Consider the following 16,098-nt stretch of genomic DNA (forward strand, 5'->3'; position numbering starts at 1 on the left):
ATCAAGCCACGCAAGGCCACCTTCCATGGCCCTGCGCGGCCCATGCAATGGAACGCTAGAGGGACGCAACTCTTAAGTTATATTTATCAAGCCACGCAAGGCCACCTTGCATGGCCCTGAGCGGCCCATGCAATGGAACGAAAGAGAGACGCAACTCTTAAGTTATATTTATCAAGCCATGCAAGGCCACCTTGCATGGCCCTGCGCGGCCCATGCAATGGAACGCAAGAGAGACGCAACTCTTAAGTTGTATTTATCAAGCCACGCAAGGCCACCTTGCATGGCCCTGCGCGGCCCATGCAATGGAACGCAAGAGAGACGCAACTCTTAAGTTGTATTCATCAAGCCACGCAAGGCCACCTTGCATGGCCCTGCGCGGCCCATGCAATGTAACGCAAGAGAGACGCAACTCTTAAGTTATATTCATCAAGCCACGCAAGGCCACCTCGCATGGCCCTGCGTGGCCCATGCAATGGAACGAAAGAGAGACGCAACTCTAAAGTTATATTTATTAAGCCACGCAAGGCCACCTTGCATGGCCCTGCGCGGCCCATGTAATGGAACGCAAGAGAGACGCAACTCTTAAGTTAGATTTATCAAGCCATGCAAGCCCACCTTGCATGGCCCTGCGCGGCCCATGCAATGGAACGCAAGAAAGTCGCAACTCTTCAGTTATATGTATCAAGCCACGCAAGGCCACCTTGCATGGCCCTGCACGGCCCATGCAATGGAACGCAAGAGAGACGCAACTCTTAAGTTATATTCATCAAGCCACGCAAGGCCATCTTGCATGCCCTGCGCGGCCCATGCAATGGAACGCAAGAGAGACGCAACTCTTAAGTTATATTTATCAAGCCACGCAAGGCCACCTTGCATGGCCCTGCGCGGCCCATGCAATGGAACGCAAGAGAGACGCAACTCTTAAGTTATATTCATCAAGCCACGCAAGGCCATCTTGCATGCCCTGCGCGGCCCATGCAATGGAACGCAAGAGAGATGCACCTCTTAAGTTATATTTATCAAGCCACGCAAGGCCACCTTGCATGGCCCTGCGCGGCCCATGCACTGGAACGCAAGAGAGACGCAACTCTTAAGTTATAATTATCAAGCCGCGCAAGGCCACCTTGCATGGCCCTGCGCGGCCCATGCAATGGAACGCCAGAGAGTCGCAACTCTTAAGTTATATTTATCAAGCCGCGCAAGGCCACCTTGCATGGCCCTGCGCGGTCCATGCAATGGAAAGCAAGAGAGACGCAACTCTTAAGTTATATTTATCAAGCCGCGCAAGGCCACCTTGCATGGTCCTGCGCGGCCCATGCAATGGAACGCAAGAGAGACGCAACTCTTAAGTTATATTCAACAAGCCACGAAAGGCCACCTTGCATGGCCCTGCGCGGCCCATGCAATGGAACACAAGAGAGACGCAACTCTTAAGTTATATTTATCAAGCCACGCAAGGCCACCTTGCATGGCCCTGCGCGGCCCATACAATGGAACGCAAGAGAGACGCAACTCTTAAGTTATATTCATCAAGCCACGCAAGGCCACCTTGCATGGCCCTGCGCGGCCCATGCAATGGAACGCAAGAGAGACGCAACTCTTAAGTTATATTCATCAAGCCACGCAAGGCCACCTTGCATGGCCCTGCGCGGCCCATGCAATGGAACGCAAGAGAGACGCAACTCTTAAGTCATATTCATCAAGCCGCGCAAGGCCACCTTGCATGGCCCTGCGCGGCCCACGCAATGGAACGCAAGAGAGACGCAACTCTTAAGTTATATGCATCAAGCCATGCAAGGCCACCTTTCATGGCCCTGCGCGGCCCACGCAATGGAACACAAGAGAGACGCAACTCTTAAGTTATATACATCAAGCCATGCAAGGCCACCTTTCATGGCCCTGCGCGGCTTGATAAATCTAGAGTAACACCACGCAGCGTCAATCACGGCGCTGTGTTACTCTTCCCCAGATAGGTGTTCCATTCCATGGGTGGGGCGTGGTTGTTCCCACACATCCACCCATGGATTTTGGAGCATTTGTACATTTAGCAACACTGGTAGACTTGAGAATGCGTCAAAATGCTAAGTCTCCCAGGTGAGGCACAGCAAAGAGAAGTATCTTTATGTCTCCTTGTTGCCTCCTCTTTCTATGTGTCCTGGATACTGTGGCACACTCAGCAAGATGCCTCAAGGGATTGTTTTTGTGCAGGAAGGTGCCCCTTCCTGCACAAACAAAATCCTGTTTGCAAGGCACGCACGCTTGCACCATGGTGCAGGGGTGCCGGCTTTGGCACTGGGAGCACATTGAGCGCCAGCGCAGGGAAAACAGGACTGCGCTGTAGAGTGTTAGATACAGCACATTCCTGACCTTTACCTATCACGCAGCGCAGCTGGGTGACTTGCTGAGCTGCGTGCGTGCCCCTAAGTGTAGTAAAAGAGAGTGCAGTAAAGATGTATGTTTCCCAGTGAAGAGTGAAGAGCGGTGCAACGTGCCCAGAGTTTCTCTTTTTTAAACGCCCCTCGGACTGTAGTAAAAAGTGATTCCATTTGCAGACCACAGATGGGCTCTAAACACCCTGCACAGAGCAGTAAAAGGCAGAGGAGCCTGCACAGATACCCTCTTTTATTTTAAACCCCCTCACAGTGTAATAAAAAGCAGTGCAGTGTGTGCACATGAGCTTACCTGTCAACAGCCCTCATAGAACAAGGAAAAGCAATGCAATTTACAGATTTTATCGGTTCTCAGAGATTATTAGTATGCCGAGCACAAATTTCTCACAAAGTAGCAAAAAGCAGTGCCGTTTTCACAGACATCTTCTTCAAAGTGCAGTAAAAAGCAGAGCAATGTGTACCGATTTCTCACAGTGCAAGGGGCACAGACTACTCATAGTGCAGTACAATGCATGGCCACATGGACAGATAGTGCAAATAGCCGTGCAGCATGCACTGATTCCACACAGTGCAGTACGATGCAGGGCAGTGTGCACAGATTTCTCATAGTGCAGTAAGATGCAGGGCAGTGTGACAGGTTTCTCATAGTGCAGTAAGATGCATTGCAGTGCTGTGTGACAGGTTTCACATAGTGCAGTAAGATGCAGTGCAGTGCGACAGGTTTCTCATAGTGCAGTAAGATGCAGGGCAGTGTGACAGGTTTCTCATAGTGCAGTAAGATGCAGTGCAGTGTGACAGGTTTCTCATAGTGCAGTAAGATGCAGAGCAGTGTGACAGGTTTCTCATAGTGCAGTAAGATGCAGTGCAGTGTGACAGGTTTCTCATAGTGCAGTAAGATGCAGGGCAGTGTGACAGGTTTCTCAGGGTGCACAGACTACTCATAGTGCAGTACAATGCATGGCCGCATGCACAGATCGCTCATAGTGCAAATAGCCGTGAGCTTGCACTGATTCCACACAGTGCAGTACGATGCAGGGCAGTGTGCACAGATTTCTCATAGTGGAGTAAAATGCAGTGCAGTGTGACAGATTTCTCATAGTGCAGTAAGATGCAGTGCAGTGCAGTGTGACAGGTTTCACATAGTGCAGTAAGATGCAGTGCAGTGCGACAGGTTTCTCATAGTGCAGTAAGATGCAGGGCAGTGTGACAGGTTTCTCATAGTGCAGTAAGATGCAGTGCAGTGTGACAGGTTTCTCATAGTGCAGTAAGATGCAGAGCAGTGTGACAGGTTTCTCATAGTGCAGTAAGATGCAGTGCAGTGTGACAGGTTTCTCATAGTGCAGTAAGATGCAGGGCAGTGTGACAGGTTTCTCATAGTGCAGTAAGATGCAGTGCAGTGTGACAGGTTTCTCATAGTGCAGTAAGATGCAGGGCAGTGTGACAGGTTTCTCATAGTGCAGTAAGATGCAGGTCAGTGGGACAGGTTTCTCATCGAGTAGTAAGATGCAGTGCAGTGTGACAGGTTTCTCATAGTGCAGTACGATGCAGTGCAGTGTGACAGGTTTCTCATAGTGCAGTAAGATGCAGTGCAGTGTGCATAAATTCACCCTTAAACACGCATAATGACCACAAAAGTCTCCAGGGCCAGAAGGAAAGCCCCTTCTCCATCCCAGAGGTCCCCAGGTAGAAGAACCCAGCTCAGTCCACCCCCTTCAGTGATTTCTCATGGTGCGGTAAGACTAAGTGCAGTGACACCATTCCTTATAGTGCAGCATGGTGCAGTGCAGTGTGCACAGATTTCACACAGTGCAGTTAGATACAGTGCAGTGCACTGACTTAGACTTGTCATAGTGCAATAAGATGCAGTGCACTGCACAGACTCCTCATAATACAGTCAGATGCAGAGCAGTGTACACAGATTTCTCCCAGTGCAGTAAATAGCTTTGCAGTTCTACGGATTCCTCATAGTGCTGTAAGATGCACTGCAGCGTGCGCAGATTCCTCATAGTGCTGTAAGGTGCACTGTGGTGTGCACAGATTCCTCATAGTACAGTAAGAGGAGGTGAACCATTCGCAGGTTTCTCAGAATGTCCTACGTTACACTGCAGTGTGAACAGATGTCTCAAAGAGGAAGGAGATGCAGCACAGCGCGCACAGATTTCTCATAGAACACTAAACTGCAGTGCAGTGTGCATAGATTACTCATTGCAGTACAATGCAGTGCAGTGTGCACAGATTTCTCTCAGTGCAGTGGCACATAATTCTCATAGTGCTGTAAGATGCAGTACAATGTGCACAGTTTCCTCATAGTGCTGTAAGATGCAGTGATGTGTGCGCAGATTTCTTATAGTAGTAAGATGCAGTGTGCACAGATTTCTCACAGTGTATTAAGATGCAGTGCAGTGTGCATAGATAATTCATAGTGCAGTAAGATGCAGTGCAGCATGTACAGACTGCTCAGAGTGCAGTATATACAGTGCAGCGTACAGAGATTTCTTACAGTGTTGTATGATGCAGGGCTGCGTGGACAGATTTCTCACATTGCAGTAAGATGCAGTGCACAGACTTCTCATAGTGCAGTGAGATGCATTGCAGCGTGCGCATATTATTGCTAGTGCAGTAGGATGCAGTGCAGTGCACAGATCCCCTCTTTAACACACATGATGCCAACAAACAACTCCCAGGGCGGCAGGAAAGCCCCCAAGGCCCACGGATAGAAGAACCCAGCTCAGCCCCAGGGGCCCCCAGTTAGAAGAGCCCACCTCAGCCCCAGAGGCCCCCGTATAGAAGAGCCCAGCTCAGCCCCAGGCGCCCGGATAGAGGAACCCAGCTCAGCCCCAGGGCCCCTGGATAGAAGAGCCCTGCTCAGCCCCAGGGCCCCTGGATAGAAGAGCCCAGCTCAGCCCCATGGGCCCGGATAGAAGACCCCAGCTCAGCCCCAGGGCCCCTGGATAGAAGAGCCCAGCTCAGCCCCATGGGCCCGGATAGAAGAGCCCAGCTCAGCCCCAGGGGCCCCCGGATAGAAGAGCCCAGCTTAGCCCGGCTCCTGCAGAGATTCCCTCCAGGATTATTCAGTCTATTTCTACAAACACTGCAGAAGGTGCTGACAATCTCCTACCTGAGCAGAGACCTGTGCAGACGTGTCAAGGCGTTCTCCTCCTGGGGGGCAGATCTGAGGTCTGAGGGGGGCAGATCTGGGGTCTGAGGTGGTCTGTGAGGGTCTGAAGATGAAGGTAATTGCCCACCAGACAGGGGTACTTTCTCCTCTGCTGCAGGCTGAGCACACACAAAGAGAGGCCGGAATTTATGTCACGACCGCTGCTGGTGCTGTCTCTGCCGCTGCCGACCCGGAAGAGGAAACCCTTCTCCCTTTCAACCAATGTGCAGCTCAGTGTTTCATCAGCAGGCGAGGAGCGCCCTCTGGTGGCCGCTGACGGAACCACCGCCTCCAGTCTTTAAGAGTGAATTGGAAATGACAACCTGAATTGCATTAAATACATGAAAATTTAAGAAAACTGCTAGAATTAAACTAGTCAAAGTTTTTCTGTTTTTCTATTTTTCCTGTTTCTGTGGGTAATTCTTTATATTTGATAGGGCTGTGTATATTCAAACAACTTTCCAACGATTTGCCCCAAATTAAGTTTTGCGTTTCTCTGCATTTTTTACCTACTCACTCCCCCAAAGTTTCACTTATAAAACAAAATAAAGTAGATTGCAGTCTTAATAAATTCATGCGATAGAACAATCAGGTTTGACTCTCACAGATTTCTCCCTCAGTGGATGGTCCCATGGCAATGAGTGAACGGTGCCGGGTCTGAGGATGAGAGGGTATTCCAGCACTAACAAATGTCAGAGTTCTGCATACAGGCTCTTATTAGAGTTACGACCTGCCTTTTGGTCATGTTTTAAGATTTTGCAAAGGCCCGGATATTATTCTTCAATAAGACTTTGAATAAAATTTTTGTATTCATTTTTAAAATGGCTTTGCTGTCTTTATTTACTTTAACTCTCAGTCAGGATTCATTAAGGCAGCTCTAGAACACATTTTAAAGTGATTTCTGCTTATATTTGATATTTTAAGTTTGCACTGATTAGAGGAAAAATGCCAGCTTTAAGTAATCTTCCTACTTTTGTCCTGGCCGGGATATGAAAATACAGGCCATGCCACGCCTATAAAAGACCGGCCAGGTGGTAACCCTCTCTCCTATCATAAGACACTCTTCATCCATGCACTATCATTGTGCGGGTGCACCGTCAGGCAAGTTGCATTTGTTGCCTCGGCAGTGACATCAGATCCGAAAAAAATGCATACACATCAGATCCTTCAAGTCTCACTCATCATGAGTGACACTCACACATTTAGAGGTCGTGCTGAAGTCTCACTTACACCTAGCTGAATCTTATAACTGGGAGGCGGGAGGGGGTCCTAGTACTCCTTATGTGACTTTGCTCGCACTTCCACTGTGTGCAGAGTAGCCGCTTACAACTAAAGAGGGAGACACTATTCACTTCATAGAGTTCAGCAAACCCACTGTCCTACAGATTGATAACACTACATTTTTAATATTTCACCTTGCGGCTGCACATATTATACTTTCGGTGTAATGTTAATTTGGATGTGTGTATTAATGATTTGGATGTTACCTGTGTATCTCTGCAAAAAGAAATGAAATGTTTGTTTCAGTTTAATTGCACTTCATGTCAGTGTTGTACAACTTTTTAATTTTTTTTATTTTCAAAAACCTTTATTAACATTCGTGCACGTGTACACAGCTTGCACCCACAACCACAGCAGGGCCGGCAGCATGTTATCGCAATCATTGAGCATCAATATGTGAGTAATATTGAACAGTAGTCTAACACAGCAAGTCGCCTACAACCACTTCGGGCCGGCCGCGTATTGAGCTAGGTTCAGTATATCGTTAATGGCAGAGATGGCGAGGTCGAGCATAATGGAGCAACATGGAAACAACAAAACAAATGTGCAGACCACATATTTAGCATGCAATATAAATCTCTCCCTCTGTGCTTAACACACGTCAGACTGGCATTTCTCAATTACATCCGCAGTTAGTGTATGCTACCCAATACGTGGATATACGTTTTCAATGCTACCGATAGGTAAAGTTAAATGTCAGTGCGTTTTACCGTGGCAAGGGTATCTCTCTAGTTGCGCCGTGTGCGTATTGCACCTGCCTGGGATAGTGTTGTTCCGGCTCTCACTAACTGTGTAGGTATCCCCTCCTATCTGGATCTCAGGAAATGCTCTCTCTGTGTGTACCCCATATCTGCCCGGTGCAGGTCGTATGAGAGGGGTGTTAAACTCCCCAGTGGGTCCATTATGTGGACGTGGCATGTATCAACTAGGACTAGTGATCATGTTTGGGAATGTCTACTCTCTAAGTCAGACAGGGCGCTATCCGTCGATTGTGTCGCCGTCTGTATGAAGTAAGTGTGTAGTGGGCCCCAAATGTCTGTCGGTTTAGATGTCATCGATTGCATTTCCGAGTATATCCCATATTGCACCTGACAGTACACCATGTCTTGCATCCATTCCTTAAACTTGGGGGCGCGCCCCCTCCCCCATCTGCACGCCAGTCGTCTTTTGGCCAATAATAATGCTACATTGGTAAACTTCCGGCTACTCATCGGGATTTGCGCCGTATAGCCCAATAAAAACATAAGAGGCTCCATCTCGATTGTGTCATCTATCATAAGCTCCAGCGCCTCATGAATCTGCCCGCAGTATAGCCTCACCTGCGGACACTCCCATGCCAAATGCATAAAACCAGCACCAGGTTGCTTACATCGTTCACAACAATCTGAGTCTGTGAGGTGAAATCGAAATTTTCGGGCCGGGGTGTAATACATTCTATGTAAAAACTTATAATGGATTATTTTAAAATGGCAACTTGGCATCAGTGTCCCCGCGAGTCCACAGCAGTACTCCCACTGCTCATCCGTCACCTCTCTGCCAAGATCTTCAGCCCAACGCACCCTGGCCGTACCCACAACTGCCGGTATATTACCACGCATGCTGCTGTATATGCTAGACACCAAATGTGTGCCATCTGCGCTATTCAGAACCACATTAAGGGGAACAGTGCAAGGGGGTTCTTTGGGGTAATCTAGGAGCACTGTTTTCAATCCTTCTCGCAGCCGGATATAATAAAACACCTCCAAAGGGCTGGGGGGTGTTCACCAAAAAATTGCTTCCGTGAGCGGAAGACTCCTCCAGGGAATAAGTCGCCCCATGTACCTATATTGAGTCGACAACACATATTGCGGAAGCCCACTTCTTGAAATAACGCCATCTGAGGGTGGTAGGACAGAGGCATTCGGGGCGCGTAGAGCATCGGTGCCCACAGTCGCTGCCCTATCCTCCGCCACGCATCCACTGTGCACGTCACTGTAGTTGGCGGGGTATCCAGAACACTAGCAGGACCGTATACAATACCAGTTAAAGGCAATGGGTAGGCGATCCAGTCCTCAACCGCTATCTGCGGCATAAAGCTGGTAGGTTTCATCCAGTGATACAAATAATGCGCCTGTGCACTCAGATAATATATTTCAAAGTCAGGTATGTCAAAGCCTCCCATGTCATAAGTCTGCAACATAAGAGCCCATTTGAGTTGTGCCTGTCTACCCCCCATACAAACGGAATCAGTTCAGACTTCAATGTCTTAAAATAAAAGGACCCTGGGTTGTATGGTATGTTGAGAAAATAATAAAGAAATTGAGGCAAGACTACCATTTTAATTAGTGAGACCCTGGCAGACATCGATAACGGAAGCCTTATCCAACGCGAGACCGAATCCGTCAGCTTGGTAATGTCCGTTCCATAATTGAGCCGGAGTGTCTCATCCCTATCTCTGGATATTTGGATACCTAAGTGTCTTAGATCAGTATGGCACCATTCCAATGGTAATCCAGTGGAAATTCCGATACTGCAGCAGTCAGTGGGAACAGCTGTGATTTCCCCCAGTTTATCGTTACACCAGACAGCCCACCAAAAGCAACAAACTCTCTCAATAGAGCATTTAGGTTATTCCGAGGGTCTTTGACATAGAGCGTTTGTGTATAGCGAAATTGAAAGCTGTCTCTGAAAACCACCAAAGGAGCTATCTTTGTGTAATTGTCGGATACAACAGGCCAATGGCTCTATCGCTATAGCGAACAAGAGAGGGGACAGTGGGCATCCCTGGCAGGTGCCTCTAGTGAGCGCAAAGGCCTCCGACAAGTGACAATTGGCCAGCACTTTGGCTGTAGGAGCAGTGTATAATAAACGTATCCACCCCACAAAAACCGGAGGAAAGCCCATCTTATACAGGACAGTAAACAGATACCGCCATTCCACGGAATCAAACGCCTTGGATGCATCTAGGAATATCGCAGCCAAAGGGAGTTTCGGGGCCACTGTTTGTATGAGTGAAAAGACGGTTCGTAGGTTATGGGAGGTCGATCTCGTTGGAACAAATCTCGACTGATCGGGTAGTATAAGGCTGGTCATGAGTAGGGAGAGTCGCGTAGCCAACACTTTGGCAAGGATCTTAGCATCACAGTTAAGTAACAACAAAGGTCGATAAGAGTCACACTGTGTCGGGTCTTTACTCGGATTAAGGAGGGAAGTAATCACCACCTCTCTCATGGAGCTGGGCAATATCCCAACCTCTAATGAATCTTCAAACACTTCTCTTAACACTGGAGCCATTATATCAATATAGCATTTAGAAAACTCAGCTAGGAGTCCATCTAAGCTTTCCCATTGCTGAGGGACATTATGGCATCTCGGATCTCATCCAGTTCGAACGGGGCGCTGAGGAACATTCTATCGACGTCGCTCAGCCCGCAAAGTGCCAGCTCTCCCAGGAATCCCTCGAGATTAATGTCATCGGAGGAATGGGAGGTGTATAACTGCATATAGTGTGCCTGGAGTGTGGCCAATATACGATCATTATCCCTACAGGCCTCTCCCGAGTCATCCACTAGTTCTAATATGGTGCTAGCTCCCCGTGCATCTCGCACCGCCACTGACAACACCCTACTAGGCCTATCTCCCTCATTATATTGGTGAGCTTTCCAATACTTGTCCCTTAAATGCACCTCTCACTGCGCCTCTGCCTCATACTCCGAGAGTTTGGTTCGAAATTGTCGTTGCAAAAGTCCCGAACTCTCTCCCAGCATCTGTCGCTCTAGCCCTGCAATTCCTCCTCCAGTTTCCGCATTGTGCGCTGTATGTCCCGTGAGACACCAAAGCTCATAGCTATGTACCAACCCCTGACAGTAACCTTAAAGACCTCCCAGACCGTCTCTACGCTATCAACCGTGTCTTTATTGTGGGGAAATAATTCCTCTATGTCTGTCTTCGGTTCTTCACGAAAGACAGTGTCTAACAGGGCAGTAGGCTGTAGCCGCCAAGGACGCCGGGGGCGAGTATAGCCCGGCATAGCTAGTGTAATCAATACCGGACAGTGATCTGACTGGGTCCTGGCCAAATGTCTGGCAGCTGTTATACAAGGAGCCAATTCTCTGGACAGGAGGCAATAGTCTATCCTTGCCCACATCCCCGTGTAGGAAGTAAAATGTGTCCCTTCTCTGAGTCCAGGGTGTGTATGTCTCCAGCCATCTACAAGTCCTCCATCTTCCAAGATGCCTCTTAACGTCTTTCTTGCCCTGGGATGATATTGTGTCTGCCCATCTGCCCTATCCAATCCAGGAATCATGGCTACATTGAAGTCTCCTTCCCAGATGACGTGGCGCGATCCAATATCTGATATAACTCCCCATACCACTGCAAAAGATTCCGGTGTGTCCACATTAGGAGCATTGCAAAAAACACAGTTGATGGACAGAATGTAGAACAATGTCATACATTCACCCCAGTACAAGGATCTGGGCCTAAATCCATCGTTTTTTGCACTCCACACCACCCTGGGTTAGACACTGGCTATATGCAAATCAGCTCTGACCCTGTGCCTCATGGGAACAGTCCAGTCCGAACTACCAAGCCATGTCTTTCCCAGACCGGAATCAAGCATCCAAGGACCGGTTTCTGGCTATCAGCCTTCATCAGCCTGGATAGCTTGACTCCAGTGGTGTGGAGAGCCTGGGACTCACGTCTGAGTATACCCAGCACACTCAGGGTGAAAATTGCAAAAAACACAGTTGATGGACAGAATGTAGAGCAATGTCATACATTCACCCCAGTACAAGGATCTGGGCCTAAATCCATCATTTTCTGCACTCCACACCACCCTGGGTTAGACACTGGCTATATGCAAATCAGCTCTGACCCTGTGTCTCATGGGAACAGTCCAGTCCGAACTACCAAGCCATGTCTTTCCCAGACCGGAATCAAGCATCCAAGGACCGGTTTCTGGCTATCAGCCTTCATCAGCCTGGATAGCTTGACTCCAGTGGTGTGGAGAGCCTGGGACTCACGTCTGAGTATACCCAGCACACTCGGGGTGAAAATTGCAAAAAAAACAGTTGATGGACAGAATGTAGAACAATGTCATACATTCACCCCAGTACAAGGATCTGGGCCTAAATCCATCGTTTTTTGCACTCCACACCACCCTGGGTTAGACACTGGCTATATGCAAATCAGCTCTGACCCTGTGTCTCATGGGAACAGTCCAGTCCGAACTACCAAGCCATGTCTTTCCCAGACCGGAATCAAGCATCCAAGGACCGGTTTCTGGCTATCAGCCTTCATCAGCCTGGATAGCTTGACTCCAGTGGTGTGGAGAGCCTGGGACTCACGTCTGAGTATACCCAGCACACTCGGGGTGAAAATTGCAAAAAACACAGTTGATGGACAGAATGTAGAACAATGTCATACATTCACCCCAGTACAAGGATCTGGGCCTAAATCCATCGTTTTTTGCACTCCACACCACCCTGGGTTAGACACTGGCTATATGCAAATCAGCTCTGACCCTGTGCCTCATGGGAACAGTCCAGTCCGAACTACCAAGCCATGTCTTTCCCAGACCGGAATCAAGCATCCAAGGACCGGTTTCTGGCTATCAGCCTTCATCAGCCTGGATAGCTTGACTCCAGTGGTGTGGAGAGCCTGGGACTCACGTCTGAGTATACTAAGCACACTCGGGGTGAAAATTGCAAAAAACACAGTTGATGGACAGAATGTAGAACAATGTCATACATTCACCCCAGTACAAGGATCTGGGCCTAAATCCATCGTTTTTTGCACTCCACACCACCCTGGGTTAGACCCTGGCTATATGCAAATCAGCTCTGACCCTGTGCCTCATTTGAACAGTCCAGTCCGAACTACCAAGCCATGTCTTTCCCAGACCGGAATCAAGCATCCAAGGACCGGTTTCTGGCTATCAGCCTTCATCAGCCTGGATAGCTTGACTCCAGTGGTGTAGAGAGCCTGGGACTCACGTCTGAGTATACCCAGCACACTCGGGGTGAAAATTGTAAAAAAAACAGTTGATGTGATGGACAGAATGTAGAACAATGTCATACATTCACCCCAGTACAAGGATCTGGGCCTAAATCCATCATTTTTTGCACTCCACACCACCCTGGGTTAGACACTGGCTATATGCAAATCAGCTCTGACCCTTTGCCTCATGGGAACAGTCCAGTCCGAACTACCAAGCCATGTCTTTCCCAGACCGGAATCAAGCATCCAAGGACCGGTTTCTGGCTATCAGCCTTCATCAGCCTGGATAGCTTGACTCCAGTGGTGTGGAGAGCCTGGGACTCACGTCTGAGTATACTAAGCACACTCGGGGTGAAAATTGCAAAAAACACAGTTGATGGACAGAATGTAGAACAATGTCATACATTCACCCCAGTACAAGGATCTGGGCCTAAATCTGTCGTTTTTTGCACTCCACACCACCCTGGGTTAGACCCTGGCTATATGCAAATCAGCTCTGACCCTGTGCCTCATTTGAACAGTCCAGTCCGAACTACCAAGCCATGTCTTTCCCAGACCGGAATCAAGCATCCAAGGACCGGTTTCTGGCTATCAGCCTTCATCAGCCTGGATAGCTTGACTCCAGTGGTGTGGAGAGCCTGGGACTCACGTCTGAGTATACCCAGCACACTCGGGGTGAAAATTGCAAAAAACACAGTTGATGGACAGAATGTAGAACAATGTCATACATTCACCCCAGTACAAGGATCTGGGCCTAAATCCATCGTTTTTTGCACTCCACACCACCCTGGGTTAGACACTGGCTATATGCAAATCAGCTCTGACCCTGTGTCTCATGGGAACAGTCCAGTCCGAACTACCAAGCCATGTCTTTCCCAGACCGGAATCAAGCATCCAAGGACCGGTTTCTGGCTATCAGCCTTCATCAGCCTGGATAGCTTGACTCCAGTGGTGTGGAGAGCCTGGGACTCACGTCTGAGTATACCCAGCACACTCGGGGTGAAAATTGCAAAAAACACAGTTGATGGACAGAATGTAGAACAATGTCATACATTCCCCCCAGTACAAGGATCTGGGCCTAAATCCATCGTTTTTTGCACTCCACACCACCCTGGGTTAGACACTGGCTATATGCAAATCAGCTCTGACCCTGTGCCTCATGGGAACAGTCCAGTCCGAACTACCAAGCCATGTCTTTCCCAGACCGGAATCAAGCATCCAAGGACCGGTTTCTATCGATCAGCCTTCATCAGCCTGGATAGCTTGACTCCAGTGGTGTGGAGAGCCTGGGACTCACGTCTGAGTATACTAAGCACACTCGGGGTGAAAATTGCAAAAAACACAGTTGATGGACAGAATGTAGAACAATGTCATACATTCACCCCAGTACAAGGATCTGGGCCTAAATCCATCGTTTTTTGCACTCCACACCACCCTGGGTTAGACCCTGGCTATATGCAAATCAGCTCTGACCCTGTGCCTCATTTGAACAGTCCAGTCCGAACTACCAAGCCATGTCTTTCCCAGACCGGAATCAAGCATCCAAGGACCGGTTTCTGGCTATCAGCCTTCATCAGCCTGGATAGCTTGACTCCAGTGGTGTGGAGAGCCTGGGACTCACGTCTGAGTATACCCAGCACACTCGGGGTGAAAATTGCAAAAAACACAGTTGATGGACAGAATGTAGAACAATGTCATACATTCACCCCAGTACAAGGATCTTGGCCTAAATCCATCGCTTTTTGCACTCTACACCACCCTGGGTTAGACACTGGTTATATGCAAATCAGCTCTGACCCTGTGCCTCATGGGAACAGTCCAGTCCGAACTACCAAGCCATGTCTTTCCCAGACCGGAATCAAGCATCCAAGGACCGATTTCTGGCTATCAGCCTTCATCAGCCTGGATAGCTTGACTCCAGTGGTGTGGAGAGCCTGGGACTCACGTCTGAGTATACCCAGCACACTCGGGGTGAAAATTGCACAAAACACAGTTGATGGACAGAATGTAGAACAATGTCATACATTCACCCCAGTACAAGGATCTGGGCCCAAATCCATCGTTTGTTTGCACTCCACACCACCCTGGGTTAGACACTGGCTATATGCAAATCAGCTCTGACCCTGTGCCTCATGGGAACAGTCCAGCCCGAACTACAAAGCCATGTCTTTCCCAGACCGGAATCAAGCATCCAAGGACCGGTTTCTGGCTATCAGCCTTCATCAGCCTGGATAGCTTGACTCCAGTGGTGTGGAGAGCCTGGGACTCACGTCTGAGTATACCCAGCACACTCGGGGTGAAAATTGCAAAAAACACAGTTGATGGACAGAATGTAGAACAATGTCATACATTCACCCCAGTACAAGGATCTGGGCCTAAATCCATCGTTTTGTGCACTCCACACCACCCTGGGTTAGACACTGGCTATATGCAAATCAGCTCTGACCCTGTGCCTCATGGGAACAGTCCAGTCCGAACTACCAAGCCATGTCTTTCCCAGACCGGAATCAAGCATCCAAGGACCGGTTTCTGGCTATCAGCCTTCATCAGCCTGGATAGCTTGACTCCAGTGGTGTGGAGAGCCTGGGACTCACGTCTGAGTATACTAAGCACACTCGGGGTGAAAATTGCAAAAAACACAGTTGATGGACAGAATGTAGAACAATGTCATACATTCACCCCAGTACAAGGAACTGGGCCTAAATCCATCGTTTTTTGCACTCCACACCACCCTGGGTTAGACCCTGGCTATATGCAAATCAGCTCTGACCCTGTGCCTCATTTGAACAGTCCAGTCCGAACTACCAAGCCATGTCTTTCCCAGACCAGAATCAAGCATCCAAGGACCGGTTTCTGGCTATCAGCCTTCATCAGCCTGGATAGCTTGACTCCAGTGGTGTGGAGAGCCTGGGACTCACGTCTGAGTATACCCAGCACACTCGGGGTGAAAATTGCAAAAAACACAGTTGATGGACAGAATGTAGAACAATGTCATACATTCACCCCAGTACAAGGATCTGGGCCTAAATCCATCGTTTTTTGCACTCCACACCACCCTGGGTTAGACACTGGCTATATGCAAATCAGCTCTGACCCTGTGTCTCATGGGAACAGTCCAGTCCGAACTACCAAGCCATGTCTTTCCCAGACCGGAATCAAGCATCCAAGGACCGGTTTCTGGCTATCAGCCTTCATCAGCCTGGATAGCTTGACTCCAGTGGTGTGGAGAGCCTGGGACTCACGTCTGAGTATACCCAGCACACTCGGGGTGAAAATTGCAAAAAACACAGT

At 48.9% G+C, this 16,098-nt stretch overlaps 1 protein-coding gene across 15 annotated transcripts in view; it reads right to left on the minus strand.

Annotated features, from left to right (window-relative positions):
- The window catches only part of LOC147738019 (uncharacterized), a 520,426-nt gene that overhangs the window by 147,588 nt on the left and 356,740 nt on the right, over positions 1-16,098 (minus strand). The window contains exon 1 of one of the 15 annotated variants that reach the window (XM_086951598.1): positions 5,509-5,739. The exons of 12 other annotated variants lie outside the window; for them this stretch is intronic. The gene's annotated coding sequence lies outside the window, so the exon portion shown is untranslated. Of the gene's footprint in view, positions 1-5,508; positions 5,740-16,098 lie in introns of those variants that run through there. 2 more of the 15 variants (XM_086951751.1, XM_086951558.1) reach the window with 2 other exon arrangements.

This window comes from Lissotriton vulgaris, chromosome 1_1 (genome assembly GCF_964263255.1).
Source record: "Lissotriton vulgaris chromosome 1_1, aLisVul1.2, whole genome shotgun sequence".
Taxonomy (NCBI): Eukaryota; Metazoa; Chordata; class Amphibia; order Caudata; family Salamandridae; genus Lissotriton; species Lissotriton vulgaris.